The sequence below is a fragment of the Mauremys mutica genome, chromosome 3, assembly GCF_020497125.1.
Source record: "Mauremys mutica isolate MM-2020 ecotype Southern chromosome 3, ASM2049712v1, whole genome shotgun sequence".
NCBI lineage: Eukaryota > Metazoa > Chordata > Testudines > Geoemydidae > Mauremys > Mauremys mutica.
In genome coordinates, this window is record NC_059074.1 from 126,261,354 (window position 1) to 126,281,872 (window position 20,519).

At 43.9% G+C, this 20,519-nt stretch overlaps 1 protein-coding gene across 1 annotated transcript in view; it reads right to left on the reverse strand.

The window, feature by feature from the left end:
- Positions 1-20,496, reverse strand: part of UNC93A (unc-93 homolog A) — a 55,562-nt gene extending 35,066 nt beyond the window's left edge. Inside the window, exons 1-2 of the mRNA XM_045011240.1 lie at positions 20,473-20,496; positions 18,214-18,292 (exon numbers count right to left, since the gene is read on the reverse strand). The gene's annotated coding sequence lies outside the window, so the exon portion shown is untranslated. The remainder of the gene's footprint in view (positions 1-18,213; positions 18,293-20,472) is intronic.
- Positions 20,497-20,519: the final 23 nt, after the last annotated feature.

The following is a 20,519-nucleotide window of genomic DNA, read 5'->3' on the forward strand; positions in this document are numbered from 1 at the left end:
TTGAATTACCTTTCAGGAGGCTTGCTGTGAATTGCAATTTCAATATTGATGACAGACCTCTTAAAAGCAGTCACTGGAGTCTGTCACTGCAGTGGCAGCAATTTACAGCCTGTTCATCTGAATCAGTCCTGATTTCCCCCTCTGTGCTGTGAGGCTGGCAAACGTTCCTGTGTAGTTCTAATCTTACCCAGATCTAAAAGCAAACAGTCCCAGTGTGCTCATTAGAATTGCAAAACTGTTTCCTGTTCCTTCTCTGTTTGAAACCTTCCCGTAGTCATGTCAGCTCCTGGTGTATGCCCTGAGCTAGTAAAACAAAATAATATTTATGAAGCCACCCCCACCAGGGTGATCAGATGTCCTGATTTTATAGGGACAGTTCCGATTTTGGGGGCTTTTTCTTATATAGGCACCTATTACCCCATCCCATCCCAATTTTTTACACTGACTATCTGGTCACCCTAACCCCCACATAACCTCATCCCTTGCTGATCATGAAAAATAATAGCAATCCTTATTTCCCAAAGAAAGCAGAATCTTAAGATCAATTTTTAAATTGATTCTTTCTTGCATATCTAGTTTTGAATGGTCAAAACACTACAATGAAGTTTACTCATCCCCAGGAAACAGTACTGGGTGATTGGAGACCAGTTTCTCAGCTGCTGAGTTTTCTGGCTGCTGTTGGTGTGTAGAACCAAAAGAGGGCTGAGGGGAGCTATGATTGCTCTCTATAAATATATCAGAGGAATAAATACCAGGGAGGGAGAGGAATTATTTAAGTTCAGTACCAATGTGGACACAAGAACAAATGGATATAAACCGACCATCAGGAAGTTTAGACTTGAAATTAGACAGAGGTTTCTGACCATTGGAGGAGTGAAGTTCTGGAACAGCCTTCCAAGGGGAGTAGTGGGGGCAAAAGACATATCTGGCTTCAAGACTAAGCTTGATAAGTTTATGGAAGGGATGGTATGATGGGATAGCCTAATTCTGGCAATTAATTGATCTTTGACCATTAGCGGTAAATATGCCCAGTGGCCTGTGATGGGATGTTAGATGGGGTGGGATCTGAGTTACTACAAAGAATTCTTTCCTGGGTGGCTGGCTGGTGAGTTTTGCCCACATGCTCACGGTTTAGTTGATGGCCATATTTGGGGTCGGGAAGGAATTTTCCTCGAGAGCAGATTGGCAGAGGCCCTGGATATTTTTCACCTTCCTCTGCAGCGTGGGGCACAGGTCACTTGCTGGAAGATTCTCTGCACCTTGAAGTCTTTAAACCCTGATTGGAGGACTTCAATGACTCAGACATAGGTTTGATACAGGAGTGGGTGGGTGAGATTCTGTGGCCTGCGTTGTGCAAGAGGTCAGAGTAGATGATCATAATGGTCCCTTCTGACCTTAAAGTCTATGATTCTATGATTAATTCCATGGGGCAGGGTAATCACAGCCCCTCCAGGAATTCAGAACAGTGGGGGATGATTAGGCAAATTCACTCAGGATGTAACACCTCCGGAGAAGTACCATGGGGGAGGCTTACATATAATAGCTCAAGTTGAATTCTTCAGAGACCAACAGACAAAGAAAGGACTTTTAAATAGCCTGAATTTAAACTGACTCAGGGCCTCCTTTCTGATCTTGCAAATGGACAGAACAATCTATCCGGGGGAGGGCAAACCTTTCTAGGAACAATTAGAAGGACTTTTGCCCCATAAGACTGAGGGGTGACCTCTGGGAAGCTTTTAGCATGCATCTCAGAAATTGTATTGTTTTTATGTTTTTTCTGTAATGCTTTTGCCTTAAGAATAAATATGATTGCTTATAAAGGGCTGTATGGTAATTTATAACTGCTGGAAATTATGCTGTTCATATGTCTTCAGAGAGAAAGTGACGCACAGACACTGGCCTGGTTAGGCAGTCTGGCTTGATGTGGGTATCACAGTGTAGGCAGGGAACTGTGCAGCCTGAAAAAGCCCTAGTCAGGAGGGAGAAAAACATGGGTCTGTACTCAACAGAGGTGATGGCTGAGCTGGGAACCTAGAGTGGGTGCAAGTGCAGTTGCCCCGAACAGAGACACTGGCTTCCCCTTAGTGTTTTCTTATTAAGAACCACTCATGGAGAGTGATAAACCACCCACTGAAATCAATGGAAAGACTCCCATTGACTTCAGTGAGCAATGGATCACGTCCTTGATATGCTTGTGTCCATGGCTTGCAGCAAGTAGACTGCTATGCTGACAAATGCCTGTGATACTCTAAACATTGTTGGAGCAGCATTAAGTTCCTGTAGGATGAGTGGTGGGGCAGTGTCAGAAGCATATGTCTAGAGACCCTCTAAGCACTTCTGGAGGCAACAGTCTGTGAAACAGCTAGGAAAGACTGTCAGAGCAGCATGAGGGAAACCACAAAGCAGCAGCCAGTTCTCAGTTAAACCACTTTCATTAACCTTCACAGTCGCTGTTTGGTAAAAGAGAGATGTTTACTGGATTCTCTAAAGCCAGTGAGCTAGAGCATTTGTTGGTGGCTACTTTAAGAAGAAATGTTGTTATGAATTATGTAGATTTGCATATAAACATAGCTTCTGGCATGTGTACTGAAGTAGTCAAAATATTTATGTGCCATTATTCAGCATTAAGTGGATGGATATGAGAACAGCAGCAGTTCAAAATGTTGGGAGGCTACATCTGTACAGTATATGAAGTCATTCATAAGTTCAACACAAGCAACTTTGTGGGAGTGATCTCCAAAGCAGAAATCACAAGTCTGTAACATTTTTCTTGTTTGTCCATTCTTTTGCAATGGCACTTCTTATAAACCAAGGCCTTCAATAGGAATTCTGCCCACATATTAGATGAAAGAGGGTGTGGGCCAACCCATGTGGGCATGAGACACTTTCTTCCAGTCACTAGCATTGTTTACACTTAATACAAGCATGATTCTCTTCGCCCTTCAGATTTAAAGTGGTCATATTTCCTAGCAAGCAAAATCATGATGTGATTTCAATAGATTAGTTAAACATTTCTCTAGCTATAGTTCTGATAATTTCTAGAATGTTTGAACATTGAGGGTTTGAAACCAGAACCTGCAGAGCTAAAATATGAGCTTCAACCACTTGAGCTAAAGCACTTAGCAGTAGGCTCACTAATCTCTTATATGAACTAGTCACTAGAGAGGAAAATGGCGCCACGTTTTCCAAGCAGGGGTTACATGTGCACAGATTCAAATCATATGGGACAAAACTGATCAAAGCCCTCCACATTTTAAATAAAGGGGGAAGGGATTCAATTACTCTGTACCTGATGGGCACATGATGAAATGGACAAGGTGCAAAAGAATTATTGTGGAAGCTGGGGTCTAATGTACATCACCCACTGTGGCTAGATATCACATATAATCTTGCTGGAGAAGTTTTGCTTTGGTTTAGGGATAATGTAACTGATATATGGTGGTTTCAAATTTGTGATATAACTATTTTATATGGCTATGTTAACCTAAAGTGGTTTGGATTTTAGCTCTTTCTCCCTCTGTTTAAAAACATATATAATTTAAGCATAAGTGGAACAGAGAATATCTTCTATGGAACTTGAAAGAGAAAAAAACCCGCAGCATTAACTGAAAAGAGGATTTGAAAGGGAACTGCTCAGTATCCATGCAGACTCACCAGCTGAGTGCCTCCTCATTTGCATACAGAAGCCTAAGTCCACATGTTCTGTAAATGCTAGGGACAGCTGGTGGGTGTGGGGAGATCACCAGTTCTAGGTCTCAAAGCTCAGCTCAGGCTGCTTTAAACAATTCCTATGTGGCTATGCTCATAGGGACTGCTCTACCAACTGGGGATCACTGGAGGGCAGTATACTCAGGCCACACCCTCAGAATGTCCCTCTGCAATGGATCCTGGGAGTTGGAAAGCAGTAGACTAGATACCAGCTCTGTGCCACCCTAGCATGCCCCCATGCCAGGAGAATCCCCATTTGGGAAGAACCACTGGCTTTCTTGCCCCTTTGCACTGCTGTTGGAGAAGCACAAAGGACCTGGAGTGCAGCTCAGGATTTAACTCTGAGGGTATGAAATACTCGGTGTTTGGGATTGAAATCAATGGGACTTAAGCATGTATTTAAAGTTAAACACATATTTAAGTGTTTTGCTGAATCAGGCCCTTGATCCTGAGCTTTAACTATTTTTATTTTCAATTCTTTTCCATTTTTTAAAAGTTCAAATTTTAGGTACAGCATTCCTGTGGTGACTTACTGTTATTAAGATAAGTGTTTTGGCAGTACACATATATCCTAAGACCAGGAGAAACAGATTTCAACTTGGGGCAATGGGTTGCAATAGGAAAACATAATTTAATTTATGGTTTAAAAATGGACAAAGACATCTGATTTAAGTGTTTAAACTGGAGCAGCGCTCTTCTGAAAATCTGATCCAAGAGCTGGTGTGTCAGAGACAACATTCCTAATGGGTTAGAAATAAGGTGATTTGTAGCTTTCTCCCATTTCTTTCTTGTAAATGTGAGTCATTATTGTCTCCTCTTGGACTGTCACCCACAGAAAGTCCAATGTGGAGTTGCTTGTATTCAATAGATGACAGTCAATACGTGAACTGGTTTCTGGCTGTAAAATTGACTCTAACAATTTAGAGACACTGAAAATCTGTAGATCTTTGGGGGAGGAAGTAAAGAAAAATCTGTGGTATACTGCATATTTGCTGTAGACCTCAGAACAAAGAAAACAGCTTTGTGGGACAGAAATAATTCATTATTGCTAACCTCCATTTGTTTCAAAGTGTTTTGTAAATGTATTTGTCAATGCACTTTAAAAAATCCTATGCGGACTGACTCATGCTTCTCTGCACCAGAGGAACAAAAAGAAAAACACGCTGGGTCAGATTCTGCTACTCTTGCTCATGTAGTATAGCATTCAAGTCAATGTGACTATTTATGAAGGAAGGTGGTTCCCAGCATAAATAAATATATCAGATTGGGGGCATTTTGCACAGGGATTGGTGCATTATAAAAATGTAAGATATATAGGTAGGGGCAGGGGATTATTTAGAATGGAATGCATTATAATGTTCATGTATCTGAGGGAGTGATAGCACTTGGTTTGAGCCAAGTGATAGTGGACATTATGGTAGCTTCCTCCATACAGATTTGCTAACAAACCTCAGTCCTAACCCAGGAGACCCTATTATTCTGATTTTTTTTCTGGGCATAGACTACCAAGGTTTCCAGTCATGGAGTGGCTGTGTGACATGGAGAGGCTTGTTAAGTTACAATATATATATAGACTATTCTGTCACAATATGACATTTTACAAAGCTAGAGATGTCATTGCAGAGAGATTGGTGCTTGTTTTCCGAAATCCAGCTTGAAAATGTTGAAAAGTAATTGAGTAAGTATATTTTAGAGATGAACATATATTAAAACCCATGTTATGACCCCAAATCTTGATCTGGACCTCAGATCTGAGTTCACAGCTTGTACTTATTTAATGGGCTGTATCTAAATGCTGGATCTGAATGTCCAATTCTTTGACAAATTCTGGATTCAGATCCAGATGTAGAATTAGTATCTAGGGTTTGGTTCAGGCCCATTTCTAGTATTGTTTCCCCAAGAAACCTTTCCATTACAAAAAGTTGGAGCAAGGGTAATTTTCCAGTGGATCACTTTAATGTATTTAGAAGAAGGTCCAACATAAAGGGATTTTAGGAACACAAAATGCCATGTCGCACACTAGCCGCCGTCTTCTTTTTTTTTTTTTTTAAGTTCTAAGTCTTTTTCTCTATCCTCACAGATTCCTTCCTTCAGAAAAGATCTAGGTATTTCTTGAACTCATTTAGGCTCTTTGCTTCAATCATGTCCCTGGTAATTTACTCCATATATTATCCTTTGTGAGAAGTGGCACTTCCCTACTTATTCTGAAAGACAAATTCTTGACTAAGTTCCATCAGTTTTACACAGGTGATTCTTGAGGAGCCACACCAGCATAATACTGGCATAATACTGTGGATAATCTGGCCCTGGATTTTTACTTCTTTTTAATCCTCCCCCATCAGAACATCTTTTTCATAAACTTTGAGTGAAGAGCTGATAAACATAGAAACTGAACATAACAAATAGCAGGGTTAGTCAACTTGTCAGCAAGGTATGGAAGCAAACTTGAACCTGGAAATCTGCTCATTCAGCATCTGGGTCAGTTTAAGTAAAAACTAGGCAAGGCAAATTATCAAAGGGATCTCTGGCCCATATGACCTTGTCCTTTTCTCTAAAAACTTTCTGTGAAAATCTATTTAGTGTCATGAAGCATATAAAATGTAAAAGCTGCCTTCCCAAGACTCAGAAGTCTTAGATTTAGAAGTGTATCAGGAGAGGACTAAGGAAAATGAAAGCCAGATGTTACTTCAGGAGCTACAAAAACAGCATGATCATCCATATGGTTCCATGAAACTTCAAAAGATGGCTCAAGGTAACAGGTCGTTACTGTGTCTCAGTGTTCCGTATTTGGAGCTAAAATAATACTTCCTACGCTTATCCTTTAATACAGCAACTCCATTTCTAAAACGGACCGTATAAATCCAGTGATCTGATTGGCCACTGACTAAGCTATTGAGAGGTCAGCAGGAAAGGTTGGAATTCATTTACTCAGTCACACAAAATATCACTTTGCCCAGTTTCAAAAAACAAATTTTAGTGGTGAGGAATGAGCTGTCAGATGAAAGCAGAGAATAACAGTTTTGGAAGTTTTAAAAGCCTTTTTCTGTCTCTTCAAGAGCGGGATATAGATGGGGAGCAGAAAACTGTATATCAGGAAGACAAAGGTGAAAATGCGTGTGGAACAATTTCTTTTTTGGTAAATGACTCATAACAGTTTTAAAACTCCCCTGTGCTGGAAAGGAGAGTTGACAGCCCACTGGAAGGACCTGGCTTCATAGTTATCAGAGGGAGATTTGGAATACTTAGGTTCCGGAGAACAACAGGCTCAGATCCTGACAGAGTGATATAACATGCTTCTGACACACACCAGTGCTGGAAAGACAGAATGAGTTTATTTCTTGGCTCCAGTCACCTGACCTGGGTCAGGGATTCAATGGTTAATGCCTGTCAGATGATAGAAGGCAATACTAGAACAAGTGGAAAAAATGGGAAAATGTATTGTGAAAAAAATTGTCCCTTTTTTCACCAAAAAATCAAAATTCAGATTTTTTCAGTGAGCTCTGGTCAGTACCACACATCTTACTGTGTCCAGGGCTTTTAGGTGAACCCTTAAAAACCTGTCAGCCCTTTATGGACCTGAAAGATACCAAGATACTTTTGACAAGAGCAGGCATTTACTCCATGTCTTTGACCAAAGAATCATCCATTCCTCCCCACAAATCCACAGTTGACTGCTGGTTTCCCACCCAAAGGTGGCTGCATTTCAGAGGAGCTATAAGTAGATACTTTACATCAAAGGTGCTATGTATTGGTGCAATATTATTACTCCAAGTTTCCTGGGCCCAGACCTGGGCATAACTCAGGTCTGGGGAAAAAGGGGCTGTTGTGCTAGAGAAATGGGACCATTATTCAGAACTGTTGTTCTACCTCCTCTAATGATGTGCAGAAATTACCTGGGTAACATCAGTTTGTCAGGCAGGCAGGCAGGCAGGAAATCGTTTATTTATGACAAGAATAGTCCCCATGCAACCCCATCGGCTAAAAGCAGATTGTATTGGGTGTGCATCTGGCCAGAATTTGAATCTAACTGTTTAATGGGAAAGTCACCATGGAACAATGAAAATACATTTTTTTAAAAATGTAAGACAAGGCAACAGACTCCTCCAACACCACCTACTTGCCTAATTGCTCACAGTGCTAATGGAGATTATGCATTACATCACCTCTGCCAATCCTTGGTAACTCACAAAGTACGTTAGCAATGCTTTAGAAATTGAAACACAAGAGAAAAATTATCCATATTTTTTTTCTTGACCTAAATCTCCCATCCAGCAGACGTTTCAGGCTAGATTGCAGGGAACTGGAATACAAGTTATCTCCTCACTGCACAAGTAAATGCATTCAGACACTCCAGGTCACGCATTGCATTATGTAGTGTAATACATCTCTGGTGCTTAAGACTCCAGTGCACACCCCGTCATGTGTTGTTATTAATTACCTATAACACACACAAGCACCAGGGGAACTGGGACACTGTGCAAGGCAGTGTCTGGTAGATCCAATGAGTTAGTGCTCTGATTAAATGAGATGAAGGTCACTGAACACAGTAGGCTGCATTTTCTACTTGATGCATGCTCCTAACTCCCATTCATAGCAAGCGAGAGGAAGCTGTATTGCTGGCCGGACTAAGCGAGTCTGATGTGGCAAGTTTGTTGTTGTGAGTGGGAAAGTTCAGGATTATTTTCCTATACAGGGCAGATCCCTCCAGGTGTCAATTAGTACAGTTTCAGTGAAGTCAATGGGGCAAGGCTGATTGACACCAGCTGAGGATCAGGCCCATACTATATAAATATGTACGCCAATTTTCCTGTCTGATTTACACCTCCTAGAAACCAAATTAAGTCAGTGGGATTGCATGAGTTGTAAGTCCAAAGGGTTACTGTTTTTTTCAGAACCTTTCCCCTTTCCATTAATTGCAGTTATAGCCAATCCAGAATTACTCCTAGCGTAAATGATCGCCTGCTCTTGCAGTATGTGTGTTAGTTAAAGATAAAAGGAGACTTAACTGCACATGGTAGAGCTGCCCAGAAGATTAAACTCTCCTGTAAGGTTGTGTGAGGGAGGGAGTAATTTATGTATGCGTAAATTGTGGTATGTAACCACGGGCCTGCATTGCTGCCCTACCCCTGGGGAAGCTCTGGGAGGGATAGTGTCTCAGAGAGAATGTGCGAGCAACAACATTCCCTGGGATGGTGCCGCCTGCTTCCTGCAATGTACCTCTGCAGGTCTGTGAGGAAGGAGAAAGGAGAACCAATGTCTCCTCTGCCCCTTCTTTGGGATGGACTCTAGGGCATAGAGCGAGGTTGACTAAAATAGGTTGAACAAGTTGAGTCTGGAGGAAGGATTGAAACTGTGCAATTCCCCTCATGCCAAACCCCAGTCTGTTCATGTGCCCAACTGCCTTGCTTAATGGGGTTTCAACCTGTGGTGCCATCAGTGGAACCCACAATCTTTTGACATATGCATTATTTTCTAGCCTGTATTATTATTTCTTATGGGCATTATGGTAGCGGTTAGGTGCCCTAGCCAAGATCAAGGCCCTATTGAGACAGACTCTGAACAAACACACTGTAAGAAACATTATTTGCTCTGAAGAATTTACAATCTAAATAGACAAGACAGACAAAGAATAGGAGAAAAGAAATATTATCCCCATTTTATTCACGGCAAACTGAGGCAAAAAGATTGTGATTTGCCCACTCTCACAATGGAATATGGTAGGAAAAGTCAGTAGGCTCCACATACTTAATGTATCCTGCTGGTGCGTGTGCAAGTTGGAAACCTCTCACAACTCATGTCCTTTCTTAGTATAGGTCTGATTGACTAAATGCAGCTCGTTTGGGAAGTGATACTACCTACAAGGCTTTTAAGACACCCAGAGTTTAAAAGGCACTATATATAATCCAGTGCTGTTCTTGTTTATGTACTCTGTGCCTAGTCACGCATAATCTTCACCAGATAGTGTGTGGAACTTGTTCTTGATTTTCGTATGGCTGGATACTTAGAAATCTTAAGCAGGCAATTTCTTATCTCCAGCTTTGTTTGCCTACTTGAAATTGAAGTCTCCAGCTAAAAGGTAGTTAACTGTTTGGTTGGTTGGTTGTTTTTTTTCCCTAAAGAAGCTTAGCTAGGTTGTGTTTATCTCACACCTGAAGGTTTTACATTTTCTGGTAGACTTATTTTCTTCTCTCACAGAAATGGGTTTGAGCTGCCCATGTAAAAACATATTCTTTTTAATGAACTATCATGCCTTGGGTGCAAATAAAAATCAAACCATTTGGGTTTAATGGATGTTTAGTAAAGAGATGTGCATGGTATATAGGCTGAGTTGGTAGCACCATTCCAACAATGGATCAGTCTGAACAAAGATTTGTGCGGTTTCATTCCCTGGCTGACTAAAGCTATCTTCAAGCATTTAGGCTGCTTTGTCCCACCTTATGAAAACACAGGCAGTATTACCAATCCAGAGTATTCAGAAATCATGAGATTGGTTTAATAAATAATAATAGTGACACCTAGCTTTTGTATAGCATTTTTCATTTGTAGATCTCAAAGCACTTCACAATCTTTAATTTATTTATTGTCACAACACCATTGTGAGGTAGGGAATTGCTCTTATCCCCATTTTACAGGTGGGGAACTGAGGCATAGAGAAGCTAAGAGACATGCCCAAGGTCACACAAGAAGTATGTGGCAGACCAGGCAGGGTTTTTTTTTGTTTGTTTGTTTTAACATTAATAATTGCTGGAGTTTATGTGCCTTCTGGCTTTTTGAAACTTTATGGTTCACTTTTTCTTCACAATTATGAGGGCTAGAAACTTTGTTTTTTACAATGAAAGCTGAGTCATGTGACTCCAGGAACTGGGATCTTAAGAAAAACACCAAATATCGTGGAGTTAGAAAAAAAGACACCCCCTAGCATTGTTTGGCTGCTTTTTGCAGGTTAAAAAATAAACACACTTTTCCCCCCAAAACCCAAACCAAAACAGAAAAACAACCCTGTGGTGGTATGAAAGAAACACGTGTGTACTATACAGGCCTTTCCTTGTAATGCTCTGTTTCAAAAGCCATGTTATTCAAGAGCTGCTAGACCAACCAGCCTGACACTTCCAAGCTACTTGTCTCTCTAAAGGTAGCAGTGTGGGAAGCTTCCCTGATCCGGACATCATGTTCCAGTTAACAAGAGTCAATCTCCCCTCCTGCCCATATCTAAACAATTGAGGAAGTTGAACACAAAGTTATGTGGTCAATTAGTCAAACACAACATTTCAAAGGACCTCTTGACCTCCCAGAACTGGGCAGGAAAGTGGAGCGATGAAGCAGAACAAGTAATAAGAGAACTCTACAGGTTTTGCAATGCCTTGCTCCTTCAGCTCTAGGTTCTGCTCTCACTTGCACCAATGATGGTTTATTCCAGAAAGTACCCTCACAACTCTGGCAGCAAGTTATTAAGTGAACTCAAGCAGTGAAATGCAAACTAACGTATAAGGACAACTTCCCTGAAAACCCACTCTTTGGCTGTTCTCTCGCGACTTCTGAAAACGGCTGGCCTTACAAATTAACCTTTGCATTGGTCTCATACGCCACACTTTGCAACAGGGGTTTAAAGCTGCTAACAGGAACTGCCCCTTGAGCACAAGGACAGTTGGTGACGACAGTAACAGTCATCATTTTTCTCCAGGTGGCTTCTGTATTCTTTTTTATTTCTATTACATTTTCCTCTGGAAATTGCATTAGTCTGTTTTCCTGTGTCTGTTCTGAACCTTCCTTAATAATATTTTATCAGTGTCTCCAGTTATATGTCAACAGTTATCTGAACGCAGAAGCCCAGTGTAGCGTTCCTCATTTTCATTTACTGTGTCAACAGATGCATCTCACTCATGCATAACTTTGCTTTTGGAAAGGTTCTCAGCACTTACTACATGTTTTCCAATGTATTTCATTTCTCTCTCTCAGCTGTATCCATTATTCTCCACTTACAGTAAATATGAAATGTTTTTATTCTTTAATGCCTAGCCCCGTTTGGGCTTTTGCCTTAAACCTGATTGCTTTTACGTATGTAATATGTGTATTCATCAACATTTGATTCACTTACTTGAGCTGGTATCTGCAACAGTTCACTGGCCAGGCTTACAACTCAGAGTCTGGGGCTCACACGCCCAGGTTAGACTGTTTTTTTTATTATAGGTAAGATTATGAACAGGAAAGTTGTACATTTATTGTATTTTATATTAGAGGAGATTGCAAAAGGGTCTACACTCCAGTAACAATCAGAATGCTGATCTGGATTCTACTCCACAATATATCAACATCAGAGCCAGTTTGGGGATCCTTCAGTAAGACTGTTTGTCCACAATAGCCCAAAAGCTTTGACTGCCCTGGTACAGCAGAACGAGTCAGTCATTCTAATGGGCAACCACTCAGCAACTATCCCAAGTAACCCGCTTACTCCCCTTGGTGACAGAGATGAATTACTTTGGCAGTTTTATGGGGTGACATCTGTTTCCCCAGATGTCCATGGTGGTGGAGGGAAGCCAAGTGCTGACTCATTTGCTTTATGACGCTGCCGCTCAAAGTAAAATCTAACACATTTTTTATGTTGGGTTTAACGAAAATGTCAATCAATAAAGCACCTACAAGCAATAAAAGGTTTTTGCAATGGAAACACCCCCTACCCTTTAAAAGACAATTCCCCACTCTGATTGTTCATAGCATCTGAGAACAATTTATTGACCTGACCACCAGATGTCATTGAAGTATCAGTTTGAGAGGAGTTAGTTGACATTCTTGGACATTTCTGAAATAATCATAATAAAAAAAGAATCCAAGGAATAAAGGGAAGCCCATCTGTGTTTTACAACCAGAGTGGCACAGCAAAATAATGCCAACTGTGTTTATTGGCTCTGAAGCAAGTTGCAAATTATTTTTGCTGGTCTCTTTCCAGTGTAAATCCAAGAGCCAAGGCAGGCTAAGCAGTATTAAGAGCCAGGAAGCATCACTATTGCAGCCATGAAATCCAAGCAACTAAAATTAGGTGAGTGAGTGACAGAAAGGCTTTGGTAGGGTACACCGAGGGGATATGAATTGCTGACCTCTTCAGAAAGCAAATTTCACTAAATGTACTTGGTTTGGTTTTACTTAGTTAATCTGATGATAGGAAAGAAGCTTGTCAGCCTTTGAGACTTAAAGTCCTCAGTTTTATGGTGGCTTACCACACTGCTCCCATTAGTGTGCTTCAAACCTCAGCTTGAGGCACCTCTAAGAATGCGTGGAGCTGGTTGCATCGCCAAGGGTATGGCTACACTTACGGTTTGCAGCGCTGGTAGTTTGCAGCGCTGGTCATCCAGCTGTGCAGGGCCAGCGCTGCAGTGTGGCCACACTGACAGCTACCAGCGCTGCAGTGTGGCCACATTGGCAGCATTTCCAGCGCTGTACTGAGAGGTGCATTGTGGGCAGCTATCCCACAGAGCACCTCATCCCGTTTTGGCGCCGTTTTGGCGCTCAGTATTGTGGGAAGGGGAAGGAAGTGTGTGGGTCATTCCGCTTCCTGTTCCAACGCCCCGTGGTGCATCGCTTCACTTCCCAGCAATCTCAGTTTCGCCGTCCACGTTTCTTGCCATTGTGAGTTCAGCACGCTGTGAAATGGAGCCTGAGCTGCTGAGGAATTTGCTGCTGACTGTCGCCAGCACATCACGTTTGGCAGTTGAGCTACTCCTTCAGCTCCAAAGTGACAGTGAGGATTCCGATGATGATATGGATTTTCCTAAAGCGGGTGACATGAAATTGCTTGTGGCGGTAACGGAAATGCTCAGCACCGTGGAACGCCGCTTTTGGGCTCGTGAGACAAGCAGTGAGTGGTGGGATCACATTGTCATGGAAGTCTGGGATGACGAGCAGTGGCTGCAGAACTTTCGTATGAGAAAAGCCACTTTCATGGGACTGTGTGCTGAGCTCGCCCCCACCCTGCGGCGCAAGGACACAAGATTGAGAGCTGCCCTGACGGTGGAAAAGCGGGTGGCTATTGCAATGTGGAAGCTGGCAACTCCAGACAGCTACCGGTCGGTCGGGAACCAGTTTGGGGTGGGAAAGTCGACCGTTGGAATCGTGTTGATGCAAGTTTGCAGGGCCATTAATCGCATCCTGCTGAGGAGAACCGTGACTGTGGGGAACGTGCAGGACATTGTGGATGGCTTTTCAGAAATGGGTTTCCCTAACTGTGGAGGAGCAATAGATGGGACGCATATTCCTATTCTGGCACCACCCCACCTAGCCTACGAGTACATTAATCGCAAGGGGTATTTCTCTATGGTTCTCCAGGCGCTTGTGGATCACCGTGGGCGTTTCATTGATATTTACACAGGCTGGCCTGGAAAAGTGCATGATGCACGCATCTTTCGGAACAGTGGCCTGTTCAGGAAGATGCAGGAAGGTACATTTTTCCCAGACCGAAAGATCACAGTAAGGGACGTTGAAATGCCCATTGTGATCCTTGGGGACCCCGCTTACCCATTAATGCCTTGGCTCATGAAACCATATACAGGGAAGCTGAACAGGAGCCAGGACCGTTTCAACTACAGGCTGAGCCGATGCCGAATGACTGTGGAGTGTGCTTTTGGCCGTTTAAAAGCTCGCTGGAGATGTCTCTATGGGAAGCTAGATTTGGGGGAAAGCAGCATCCCCGCGGTTCTATCCGCGTGCTGTACCCTCCATAATATTTGTGAAGGGAAGGGTGAAGCATTCAGCCAGGCATGGACCAACGAGGTGCAAGTCCTGGAGGCTGAATTTGCACAGCCAGACAGCAGGGCTACTAGAGACGCCCACCACAGGGCAACAAGGATTAGGGATGCCTTGAGGGAGAAATTTGAGGCTGAAAGCCAACAGTAATGTTTTTTTGCCTTGACCAGGAGTGACGTGCACTGGTTACAGTGCTTTTCAGTGCCTGTGTTTTCCTTGATGTTTGTTACCTGTGTTTTCATTGGGGTTTGTTATCTTTCAGTTTATGCAATAATAAAAACTGATTCATAATCAAAGAAATCATTTATTTAAAAAAAATGAAGTACACGGGCAGGGGGGTTGGTTGTTGAACTGTACATTCATAGTTTCTCATATGTACTGCCAGGAGTGCTGTGCACTTCAGGATTGTACTGTTGCATGGTGATGGGGGTTGAGTGCAGAGGGTAAGGGTCGTAGTTCTCTGGGCTCATAGGTGACCGTACAGGTGTCGGGGGCAGCTGGTGATGGTGTAGGTAAGAACCTGGATGCTGGGGAACGGGACTTGGAGCTGACATTGGTGCATAGGGGAAAGAGGTTTGGGAGGGTGGGGGTTTGGCACGGTAGTGCTCTGCCTGCATTGCTACCATTGACTGCATACAGTCTGTTTGGCGCGCAATGAGGTTTATAAGCTGCCTCGTGGTTTTCTTCAGCGTCAACGCCTTTCTCCTGCTTTCTGTTTGCCTCCAGTGATGCATCTTTTCTCTCCATTCCTGCGCATTTTTATTCTCTGTTGCACACTGGTTCATAACTGCCTTCACCAGTTCTTCTTTGCTCTTGTTCGGTTTCCTCCTCAGGTTTTGCAGCTTTCTTTCAGTCACTGATAAGACTGGCCCAGGACTACTCAAGGTCACTGTAAAAAAACAGCAAATGATACATTTAAGAGAGCTTCCATTGTGTATAATCTGAAGTTATTTTAAAGTCTCACAAGCATTCCTCACACATTTCAGCAACTACTCGAGAATTCACAGCCTCCCAGAAATGGTAATGGAAATTAACCCTGGGCTTTCCTTCCGCGGTCTGCTCGAGCAGGGGGGGTGCTTTCTTAAACGCAGCACCTCCATCTCCCTCAGGAATTAACCCTGGGCTTTCCTTCCGCGGTCTGCTCGAGCAGGGGGGTGCTTTCTTAAACGCAGCACCTCCATCTCCCTCAGGAATTAACCCTGGGCTTTCCTTCCGCGGTCTGCTCGAGCAGGGGGGGTGCTTTCTTAAACGCAGCACCTCCATCTCCCTCAGGAATTAACCCTGGGCTTTCCTTCCGCGGTCTGCTCGAGCAGGGGGGGTGCTTTCTTAAACGCAGCACCTCCATCTCCCTCAGGAATTAACCCTGGGCTTTCCTTCCGCGGTCTGCTCGAGCAGGGGGGGTGCTTTCTTAAACGCAGCACCTCCATCTCCCTCAGGAATTAACCCTGGGCTTTCCTTCCGCGGTCTGCTCGAGCAGGGGGGGTGCTTTCTTAAACGCAGCACCTCCATCTCCCTCAGGAATTAACCCTGGGCTTTCCTTCCGCGGTCTGCTCGAGCAGGGGGGGTGCTTTCTTAAACGCAGCACCTCCATCTCCCTCAGGAATTAACCCTGGGCTTTCCTTCCGCGGTCTGCTCGAGCAGGGTGCTTCTTGCTTCATGGCTAGACTGCCTGTTTCGGGGCTTTGTTAACCCTGGGGTTCCTGGGGTTCCTGCCTGCCGCGCTATGCAGTTGGGGAAACCAGCACTGAAACACTCCCTCCATTTCCCACAGGACTTAATACTGGAAGATATCTCCCTTCTGCGGGTTACCAAAGAAGCAAGGGAGGGTTTCCTACAACAATGCGGATTCCGCCCGGGTCCTTATGCAGCGTGCCTCTGTGCAAGCATGGTTCCCCCACCCGTCCTGGAACAGTGGCGCGGACGCGTTAGCCTGAATGGGACAGGGACCACAATGGCTCTCCCTTTAAACTTGGTCACGCGAATTGCCTATGCTCTTGCAGAAACTTTTGAAGAGATTACAGAGGCAGATTACTGCGACGTGATAGACCACATCAATGGGATATTCCATGTCTAGGCATGCAGGCATGCAGCCATACCATCCCCCCGAATCTCCCCAAACCTTTGCATTGCAATAAAAGCTGCTTACCTGGGACCTGCTCCTGTGATTCTTCTGCACCAAGTTCCAGGGGCTGCGACTGGCTAGCTTCCTCCTGGCTTGAGAAGAGCTCCTGACTGCATGCCTCCTCCGGGCTGGCTTCCCCCACCACAGTAGCCTCACTGTCTGCCTCCCCCTCCCCCTCCCCCTCCTCTACCGGCTCTGAACTGTCCATCGTGGTCCTTGGATTTACAGAGGGGTCACCCCCATAAATCGCATCCAGCTCCTTGTAAAAGCGGCAGGTCGTGGGGGCACTGCCGGATCTGCGGTTTCCCTCGCGTGCTTTGCAATAGGCACTCCGCAGCTCCTTTACTTTTACCCTGCACTGCACCGCGTCACGCTCATGGCCCCTTTCCATCATGGCTCTCGATACCTGGGCAAAGGTATCATAATTCTTACGGCTAGAGCGCAGCTGTGCCTGCACAGATTCCTCCCCCCAAACACTGATGAGGTCCATCAGCTCGCCATTGCTCCATGCTGGGGCTCGTTTGCCACGTGGAGGCATGGTCACCTGTAAAGATTCACTGATTGCATTCCATACCTGGCTGAGCAAACAGGAAGGGGATTTTTAAAATTCCCGGGGCATTTAAAGGGCGGGTCACCTGAGGCCAGGGAAGTAGAGTCTGACCTGATGAGCAGAGTGGCTGAACAGGCATTCTGGGATACATCCTTATACCCTGGAGGCCAATCACAGCGCTGGTGTGTGGCCACACTTGATGACCAGCGCTGCAGCACCAGCGCTGGAATCCTTATTCCCCATGCCGAGAGGGGTGTTCGGCCAGCGCTGCAGCCAGGGAGTTGCAGCGCTGGAAGTGCCTTGCAGGTGTGGCCACTTACTAATTGCAGCGCTGGTGGAGGCTTTCCAGCGCTGCAAATCGCCAGTGTAGCCATACCCCAAGTGTCAGAGGAATTGGGGACAAAGTATTCCCAGCTGAGGGGTCTAACTGCAGAATGAATTTCCAAGAAGGTTAGACAAATGCAGAGTCTAACCACCTCCAGGAAATGCTGCACAATCTTCCTTATTTGACAAAGCTTATCCACCATAACCAGAATGCTATTCAGCATGTACACCCTTGGGAGCAACATGCCCAGTCTTTGTTGTCCATTACTCCACTGTTATATAATCAGTAACACCCTTTCAAATCATCAATTGATTTGAGTGCCATCAAAATTCACAGGGCATCAGTACACAAATCAAGCTCAGAAGCCAATTACATTGATATTCTCTTCCTGAAGGATTTTACTTTGCAGACAATTTATTCATATATCCCCATGAATAAACACAGGAGACCTGATTCTCTAGTCTTGCACCTTGTGTTGTTATTTACCCCTTTCCATTCTTCTCTGACAGCATTTTACACCCACTTTGCACCAGTGCGAATGAATACACAAGATGCAAGGCAGGAGGGAATCAGGCTCAATAAATACAGATACCAGTTGCCACTCCAAACACACTACTAGCAGTAAATCTTTATATTATTGTAGCACCAAAGGACACAGCATCCTGTACACCACTAACTCCTGTGGTAGATTGTAGCAAGGGGCATGCACTCTGTCTTGGAGATTTCTCCATGCAGGTAAGCACATTTTATGGTTACTTGAAAAAAAAGTCTTACCATGATTTCTTAGCATGCATTGGGCTCTGCAGTGGATTCTCCGGAGGCAGTAGCTTTGTTAATTTTTTCAAAGACCTGACTGGGAGTGCACAGAAGACGTCCTTACTACAGTACACATATCTCACTGCATTTGGGCCAGATAGGTAAACTCTCAGGGCCCGATTCTCCTCTCTTACCAGTGAATATAAGGAGGAGTCTGGCCCTAATCCAATGCCATTTGAAGTGTGAGTGCCATTGAAAATCAGCTTGCGTGCTGCCTTCGGCACGCGTGTCATAGGTTGCCTACCCCTGGCCTGGACTTTAAAACACCCTTATTAATTGTCTGGTCCTTGATTTTTGCCTATCATCTCAAAGATATCACTTTCTGTAGCCTAATAACCTCTAGCTCTATGCTGGGTCAGTGACTCAGAAGGAAGAGTGCCACCTACTGAACCACCAACAGCATTATCAATAAAGTGGAGATGGGCCCAAATAAAATAATCCAGTTCTAAATATACCTGAACTTTGGGAAAGTTTACATCAGAAGCCTCTGCTTGTCTTCTGCCTCTAATGAGCGGAATGAACTGGATCTGAACTCAGGAGAAGTTTGGATCTAAATCCAGGTCTGAACTTTGAGGTTTGGAAACCTCTCTGAAATAAAGTAACTTTATTTAAATAGCACCCACGGCTTATATGTGCAGCTATTCAGAGAAAAGGAGTATGGTGGGGCTGGAGGAGGAGGGTGATCTAATTTTTAAGCAGCTGAAAAAATAAGATTAGCTTCTATGTTGTTGATTTTTCTGTTACCCTAGCACTGCCGTAAACATTATAAAGTACAGTGAATCAGACCCTTCTCCATATTTATTGTTCTTGTTTCTGCTGTGATCACTAATGGTCAGCACTGTTCCTTTGGTCTGAGCAGTGATGCATGGAGATACAGTGGCCAGCACAGACGTCTGCCACTCTGCTGGAAAATATCCCAGCTTTCTGGACCTGCAGTTACTCATTCAACAAACTGTCACTTTGCTGTTCCTAATGTTTTGCTGCCCTGGGCAACTACCTGTTCTGCTTATGTTGCAGAGCCAATCCTCCATGGAAACGCTACCAGCCCACCCACAACTGCAGCTGCATTATACCATCCGTGGTTGCAACATGAACCACAGGAATACGGATTAAGAATCTGCTTTGAGTTTAGACCATCATCTGTAAATTTACGGTCAGCAAAGCTGAGGAGGGAGGCAAAGGTCAGCCGCCTTCATTTATCTCGCCTTCCTGAGAGCCAAACTGGCCCTCATGCAAGTAAGAACATCTGTGGGGCTGACCTAAATTATGCCAACTGCAATGGTCCCCTAGTGGTGGCCCAGGACTGCTGGAGTGCATCACATGCTGGCTCCACCTTCTTCCCCACACCACAATATATCTGAACTGTGGATGCTTTAAATTCCCTCCATGCTGCTAGAGTGGTGCAAAGGGGACTTAATCAGGGCTGAAGTGCTATGTGTTTGAACTGAATTGTCTCCCTGAGAATGTGTAAGCTTCTGGAAGCAGGGAATAGATCTTCCTCTATGTTCTGTAAAGTCTTGAACACAATAATGATGATAAAAATGCAATTATACTTCATGACCTGGCTTTACAAATGGCATTGTGAGTTACCATGGCTAGTGGCTCAATAACAATTTTGCTCTGTCGGCAAGTAAAAAGATGGCCTTTTTCTAACTGCCAGCCCCACAAACTCCACCTTGGATGTAAAAGTCCAGCTGGAGTCTTTCTTGCTCTGACACCACTAGTAGCTAAGTTCCTGTTGCAGAATCTTTAACAATTCTGTTAATTATGAAGAAGCTGATAAATATTACAAGCATTGTAAGATGCATGAGTCAGAAAAATCCAATTCAGTCTCTCTCCATTGGGCTCTGCAAAGCTATCAGGATTGGAATAAAATATATTATTGTCAGAAAAGTTGGTGTACACACAGTCTGCAGAGTAAGGAAGTGTTGTTTCTAACATAGAGCTTCTGGGCCAGATTTTGATTTTTGTTACATCAAGGGAAATCTGGAATAATTCCTTTGGGTTATTTGAGTTTTACACTAAGTGAGAGAGCAGAAATATGCATTTTAACCATAATTGCCCTTTATTAATAACAATACTAAATGCTGCACAAATTAACATAGTGACAGATTGGGAGTCTGATGTATTTCCGTATAGAAGTCTGGGAGGGGTGTGTCATCTGAACTATCATACAGAGGACTGAAAGGCATAAGGGATGATATGTATGAACCATACCTGCAGTGCGAGAGGAGTCATTGCTATAGGGGACGGACAGCCATAGT